The following is a 7,500-nucleotide window of genomic DNA, read 5'->3' as shown; positions in this document are numbered from 1 at the left end:
GACTATTTTTTTATTGTTGTTGTTGCTGTCTTATTCTATGTCTTTTTTTCGTCTCTTACATTTAATCCTGCTCTACCTGCATGATATAGTGATGTTAGCTGTCGAGGGTTAATGGGTGATTCTGCAAACGAATTTTTTTTTCTGCCTGCAAGATTTTTTTTAGGTGTTAACTCACAAATTTTTCCCATTGATTCGGTTAAGTAAAATAATCTTATAGCCTCGCCTTCCTTTTGCGCTATGAATAGGATGGGAAAGAAAGGAGGAAAGGGAAAGGAAATCTCGTAGGGATAATGTTAGTAATAGGAATGATAATAGTAATAATGGTAATGATAGTGATGATGATGATGGTGATGGTGGTGATGATGATGATGATGGTGATGATGATGATGATGATGATGATGATGATGATGATGATGATGATGATGATGATGATGATGATGATGATGATGATGATGATGATGATGATGATGATGGTAATAATAAGTTTTTAAAAAATAGAGACTCCAAAACTTATTTAGGAGCCGCTTCGCCATTCTGGGGAGGAAACCGCCCCTCGGGACCTGCGGGGGCGACGAAGGGTCCGAGCGGCGCGAGAACCCCTCCAGCGATGAACGACGATGCCCTTCCTCGCCTGATCCATTCGGGACACGCGCGCCGGGGAGAGCGTGTCCTCCTCCCTCATCCCACTGTTGTTGTTGACTTGGGTTGGAGGAGGGGATGGAGAAGAGAGGGAGGAATGGTGGGGAAAAACGAGGAGAGGGAAGAGGGGATGGTAGGAGAGAGGGAGGGAGAGGGGTGGGAGAGATTGAAAGGAAGGGGACAAGGAGGGAATGAGGAGAGCTGACCAAGGACAGTGGACCTACCCCGTGCGCGGTCCGAGGAGTCGCGGATAAAGCACATACAGCAGTCACAGCCATAGCTAATGCCAGCCACAATGACGCTCACATAATCTCTCCCGCGGGCCAAAAAGTACTAGTTTTTACGGCGTTGCCACATGAGCGGCGAAGCGGAGCCGCAGCGCACCTTCCAGCCAACCGTCTGGACGCCTGGACCCTGCTTGCCCTGCGACGCCAGCGCGAGTCCCTGCTCCTGCTCGCTCCACGACGTCAACCCCGACTCTTCTCTTCCTGCCTCTTCTGCTGGGGACTTCTCGGGATCCCGCTTGCCCAGTGACACAAATGCGACTCCCCTGCGCCTGCTGCTTCTGCCGGAGACCCCTCTGCGTCCTCCATGGCCTATGGTACAAACGTGACTCCCCTGCTCCTGCTCCTCCTTCTCCTACTTGAGACTTCCCCAGAGTCCTGCTTGCCAAAATGATTCACCTACTCCTCCTGCTGGGGGCGTCGCGGGGTTCTTAAATTGTAGACTTCCTGCCCTCAGTAGTACGGACCCTGGCTGCACCTTCTTCAGGATTCACCGAGTAGTCTTCTAGCGCCTGCGGACCTTCAGTGTAGCTAGTATTTTCTGGAGTAAAAAAAAAAAAAAAAAAAAAAAAAGTATGTTACAGTAAAAATTAAACGAAAAAAGACAATACAAACGTATTTGGATAAAAAAAAATATATAATCGCCTTTGATTTAGCCGACAAATGAACTTAAATCTATCCATCCTTTCTTTACTGGATTACGGTGACAATCATAACCACGAAGTCATTAACAAAGAACGATCAACTGTTTAGCCTTTTTCCTTTTATTTTCTCTAACTCTCTCTCTCTCTCTCTCTCTCCTTTTCTCTCTCTCTTTCTTCCTTTCTCAATCTATCTATTGACTTCTGTTCTCAAGTTCTTCCGTCTATCCTATTTCGCATCTTCCAGCACGAGATTCAGATCGGTTCCTTTTGTTCTTCTGTGTCTTGTTTTTACTCTCACTGACAGTCATACAAAGTCTTGTTAACCTTTGACCTGTGGCCCGTACTTCATCTCCTCCTCCTCCTCATTCTTCTTCTTCTTTTTCTTCTTCTTCTGTTTCTTCTTATTTTTCTCCTTCTCTTTCTTATTCTTCTTTTCCTTCTTCTTCTTCTTCTTCTTCTTTTTCTTCTTTTTCTCCTTCTCTTTCTCTTTCTCCTTCTCCTTCTCCTTCTCCTTCTCCTTCTCCTTCTCCTTCTCCTTCTCCTTCTCCTTCTCCTTCTCCTTCTCCTTCTCCTTCTTCTTCTTCTTCTTCTCCTCCTCCTCCTCCTCCTCCTCCTCCTCCTCCTCCTCCTCCTCCTCCTCCTCTCTTCTTCTTCTTCTTCCTCCTCCTCCTCCTCTTTCTCCACCAACTCCTCATCTTCATCCTCCAACTCTTCCTTCTCCTCTCTATTCATTACCTTTATTAACTTCACCGTTGTCTCGATTTTTTCCTCTTTTCTATTTCCTTTTCTCTCCCTCCTGCAATTTCCCTAATCTTCCTCTTCCTACCTCTAGTCCTTCCCATCTTCCTTCTCCCTCCTTCAAATTCTATCTACCTCCTCCTTCTGCCATTCCTCTATCCTCCTCCTCTTCTTCTGTCCCCTTTCTCCTCCCTTTTCATTGTCAGCAGTTTTATCGGATTCACAATGTGATTCTTTCCTTCTCTCTTTTATATTCCTTTTGTCGTCGTAAAATCTAATCTGATTTGATGTTACTATTTTGGCAATGCTGTTATGCGGGTCTTTTGGACTGAGATTATAGATATGCTGTTATATTTAGGTATGTTAGTGCGGTTTATTTATTCCAGGATACGTTTTAGTATGCGCATCCGTTTTAATCATGTTAGGCTAAGCGACCAGTTGTGTTGGTCCAAACGATCGTAACAATCTTTTTGACCGTAGTTCTGTCTGTCTGTCTGTCTGTCTGTCTGTCTGTCTGTCTGTCTGTCTCTCTCTCTCTCTCTCTCTCTCTCTCTCTTTCTCTTTCTCTTTCTCCTCCTCCTAAATACACTAATAAAACGGTGCCAAAAAGTCTTATTCCTTCCGCACTACCCACTACCTTCCCACCTCCCCGCTCTGCCCACAGCCTCCTTCCCTTCCTTCCCTCCCCACACACCGCACTGCCTCCCCCTTCCCCTTCCCCGCCTCCCTCCCCACAGCATCCCCCACGGAGAGCCACAGAGCGCCGAGATCAGTCTTGTCTGCCTTAATGTGGTTCGTCTCACCGGGAGCGGCCATAACGTGGGTTTCAGTGCCGTGTAAATACGTTTTATAGGCTTACACATGTGTCTCCTCGGCTGAAAAAAGGCAGATTGAATGTCAGTCTAACTTCCCTTTTTATGCATAATTATCCTTGAAATGGCGGAAATAACGATTCTTATGTAAATGCGACTTCTCTCGAATGTCTTTTTTTCCGCCCGTCTTCTGGGCGAGGAAAAAAAAAATGTGGCAATATTTTTGTTTTCTGTTTTTTCTTTTTCTTTTCTTCTTCTTTTCGTTCTTTCTTTCTCTTTCTTCGGGGAGAAAAGGAGGATATAAGACACAAACCGAACTTTCTACGAATAATGGAAGGAGAGAGGAAGGGAAGGGAATTAACCTATACGCCCCGGATTTATGTCCTGTTCCCCTGTAGTTTTTTGGTGAATTTTGTTACATACAGATGGCTCCACATGTGCTCAGCCGGCAAGGAGTCTATCAGTAGGCCCTCGTGACCGATCCTGATTTCCCCTTTCCTTGAATTGGCGGGAAAATTAATACCATTGCTATCGATACTGTTATTATTGTTATTGATGTTATGATTATTAATTTGTCATTAAAATATTTTAGACAATAAAATTATACAAAAAAAAAACTTTCTTAAAGTGAAAGAAAAGGTTAAACAGGTGAGAGAGGTAGTGATTAAGAACTTGTAGAGCCATCTATGTGTAAATACAATAAATAAACGTGTATGGCAGTGGGCATGGCATGTATTCTTGCCACATGGGGCGAATGGGTTAAGATTAATGGAATAAGGAAGGTGAAGGGCAGGGATGTCGCGGTTGCTTGGGAGACATTTGGCAAGAATCTTAAGGGGTAATAATTATGAGAATATACGCAGAATATGCTTAGGTTTGACTATTTCTGTGTATATATGTATATACAAATACTGTATATGTATACTTTCACACACACACACACACACACACGCACACACACACATATACACACACAGAGGTAGGCAGACAGACATACAGGACATATTGATACATATACAGGTTTGCGTGCATTGAGAGCATCGCAAGATAATCACAAGATCTTGAAGAAAGATTTAGAGGAGCCCTCCCCCCCCCCCCCCCCCGCCCCTTTCGTTCTCTCCTCCCTACCCGCAGCACCCCCCTCCCTCCCCTTCCCTCATCCTCCTCCTCACCGTCCCTTCCTCTCCCTACTTCCGCCGCCGGAAGTCGACAAGAAAGTGGCCGATTGACAAAGTTGGCGCGGCCGGCGGAGGTCGACGGTGAAAACGGTGAAGGGAAAACGGGTGGTAATGATAACGATAATGATAATAATGATGACGATGCTGATAATAATGATGATAATAATAGTGGTGATGATGATAATGATGGTGATAAAAATGCTAATGGTTATAACGAGAATGATAATAATAATGGCGATAGTGATGGTGATAATAATAATGATAATGATAGTTTGTAGTATAGATGCTAGTAATGATAATGATGATGATAATGATAATGATAGTTTGTAGTATAGATGCTAGTAATGATAATGATGATAATGATAATGATATGATAATGATAATGATAAATAATAATGATAATGATCGTAATGATAATGACAATAATGATAATGATTCTAAAGATAATGATAATAATGATTATAATAATCATAATTATTCTTTTCATTATAATTATTATTATTACCATTATCATTAGCATTATTATGATAATGATGATAATAATTACAATAACAAGGACGACGATGAAGATGAGCATAACAACCCCAATAATGATCATAACTGTAACAATGATAATAATACACCATTAATATTACAACTAATAATGATAATACCCTTTTGCGGATGTAGGGCGGGGGAAATGGTTCGGCAGGATGTATTAACAGTCGATACAAGAATAGAATGGTAGACTGCATCCGGAAATGTATAATTAGTGGTGCTCATATGTGCGGTTCAAGTAGATGTTTTCAGGGTAATGTTTATGTGTGTTTTATATGGGTTTTTTTTCGTGTTTTTCTTTTCTTTAAGCAGTTCGAGTTAGGAATGTTGGTCTTAATTGCGTTTAAGATCGTTTTGGAAATCGTTATATATATTTTTTAAAAGGTGAAAAGGAATTTTGTTTTTGTTTGTTTTTTTAGCTTTATATTATTTTTCTAGAGCAGTAAAAATGCACGAAATATAAACACATAGATGATAAACAGAAAAAACTATTTTAAGAGATTAATAAATGCATTGATCAAAATAAGATTCAGATTTAAAAACCACGCCTCGTTTTCTACACGCTCCTCCACCAGCGCGGACGCCATTTTCTTTTATCCAGATGAAGTACAGAATGCGCAAAGTTTGAACACAATTTACCAAAGAGATGGGTCTTGTATGGCTCTTCGTTAACGTGTGAATTCTAGCAGACATTAGAAAAAAATAATGATAATTCGTAATATTCTCGACACGGAGGTTATATCTTCTTTTTTTCTTTTTTTTTTGTCTCTTGTCTTCCATTGTTCATATATTTTTTTGTCCTTTTCTTGGTTCGCTCTGTATCTTATTCTCTTATTATTTTTCCTCTTCTTAATTCCACATAGTTATTATTTATATTATTATATTTATTGTTTATTTTATTGTTTATTGTTATTATTGTTATTATTATTATTATTATCTTTATTATTGTAATTGTTGTTGTTTCTGTTGTTATTACTATTATCATTATCATTATTTTTTTATCCTCGTCATATTATTTTCCCTTTTGAGTTCAAAATTCTTTTCGTCCGTCATTTCCACTTCGTTTAGCGTCACCCTCCCTCATTTCCTTCTTCCTCTGCCTCCCTCCCCCACCCTCCATTCACCCCCCAACCCCCCCACCCCACTACACATGTGAAACCTCACCTCTTCTTGACCTGTACCCCCCCCCCCTCCCCCCGCCCTTGCCCCCAACCTCCCCCATCGACCTATTTCCATCTCTTTGTGACCTTATCCCGACCCATCTTATCTGTTCTTATCTTTCCATCCTTCTCTCTGTCTGCCATATGATCATAGTTATTATCTCTTCTTCCTATCTCGGCTCATCCTCGTACCAGATTTTCACGTTGTCCATTTTACATTTTTGGTACCCTCTCTTTTTTCTTTTCCTTCTTGCCATCTCTCTCTCTCTCTCTCTCTCTCTCTTTCTTCTCTATAGTTAATCTGTCTGTCTGTCTATGTATGTATATGTCTATCTATCTTTGTCTCTGTATCTGTCTCTCTTTTAACACTTTCCTCTGCCGTTCCTGTCTTTTAACTCACTTAAAATATTTTTTATAAGTGAGTTCTTCTTCTTCCATAATTTTCTCTTTCGCCCCCACCCCCTTCCCCGATTTTACTCCTCCCCCTCCCCCTTCCTGCTTCCCCCTCCTCCTCCCCCCGCTCCTTCCTTCCTTCCTTCTATTATCCTCCTCATCCTTTACGCCTTCCATTCGTCTCCGTCACTCCCTAATTCGTGCCGCCAAAGTGCCACATGTCAAAAGTGTCGACGGAATCCGCTCTCTGAACCGGAAGTGGCATTGGCACTTCATTAACGACGGTTCCGCGGCACTGCCATTGCTGCGTCATTATCCCGGACGAGAGAGCGCCGGCATGAACCTTCTCTCTCTCTTAGGGCGCTTGTATTATAATCTCAAAGGGGGAAAGGCCTGAGCGAGGGACTGGGGTGCGAATAAGAACGGCGTTTTAAGGAAAGTGCGAATTAAAAAAAAAAAAAATCCGATTAGGGGAGAAATGTCCGAATAAGGGAGGGAGGAATGGCCGAATAAGGCAGTGAGGGATTGTCCGAATAAGGGATGAGTTGTCTATCTAAAGATGGAAGAATGTCCGAATAAGGAAGGAGGGTATCCAAAGAAGGGATAAGGAACATGTACGAATAAGGAGAAGTCTGTAAAGAGCGACTTTGATTATAATCTTTCCTCTCTCTCTCTCTCTCTCTCTCTCTCTCTCTCTCTCTCTCTCTCTCTCTCTCTCTCTCTCTCTCTCTCTCTCTCTCTCTCTCTCTCACTTTCTCCCCCCCCCCCTCTCTCTCTCTCTCTCTCTCTCTCTCTCTCTCTCTCTCTCTCTCTCTCTCTCTCTCTCTCTCTCTCTCTCACTTTCTCTCTCTCTCTCTCTCTCTCTTTCTCTCTCTCTCTCTCTCTCTCTCTCTCTCTCTCTCTCTCTCTCTCTCTCTCTCTCTCTCTCTCTCTCTCTCTCTCTCTCTCTTTCTCGCTGATTTCGATCAAAAGAAAACGTTTTCTCAAGCAAGATTTGAAACTATCTAGAGACACGCGATTCTCCTTACATTTAATCACTTGCCTGACTTCTCAAAATGTAACTCCGATGTTGTTTAAGGTTTTGCGCCATAGCGTTTATCTACAACTGTAAATCA

The 7,500-nt window shown here is 42.1% G+C and overlaps 2 protein-coding genes across 2 annotated transcripts in view; one reads left to right on the top strand and one right to left on the bottom strand.

Moving 5' to 3' along the window:
* Positions 1-7,500, bottom strand: part of LOC125030002 (rRNA methyltransferase 1, mitochondrial-like) — a 335,483-nt gene that overhangs the window by 246,132 nt on the left and 81,851 nt on the right. The window contains exon 2 of the mRNA XM_047620211.1: positions 1,053-1,056. The gene's annotated coding sequence lies outside the window, so the exon portion shown is untranslated. The remainder of the gene's footprint in view (positions 1-1,052; positions 1,057-7,500) is intronic.
* LOC125030001 (developmental regulatory protein wetA-like) overlaps positions 1-7,500 on the top strand; it is a gene marked incomplete at its 3' end in the record, with an annotated part of 272,480 nt that overhangs the window by 203,683 nt on the left and 61,297 nt on the right.

This window comes from Penaeus chinensis, chromosome 10 (genome assembly GCF_019202785.1).
Source record: "Penaeus chinensis breed Huanghai No. 1 chromosome 10, ASM1920278v2, whole genome shotgun sequence".
In the NCBI taxonomy this organism is placed as follows: domain Eukaryota; kingdom Metazoa; phylum Arthropoda; class Malacostraca; order Decapoda; family Penaeidae; genus Penaeus; species Penaeus chinensis.
Note: the sequence above shows the minus strand (reverse complement) of the source record. Positions and strands in the feature narration are given on the sequence as shown.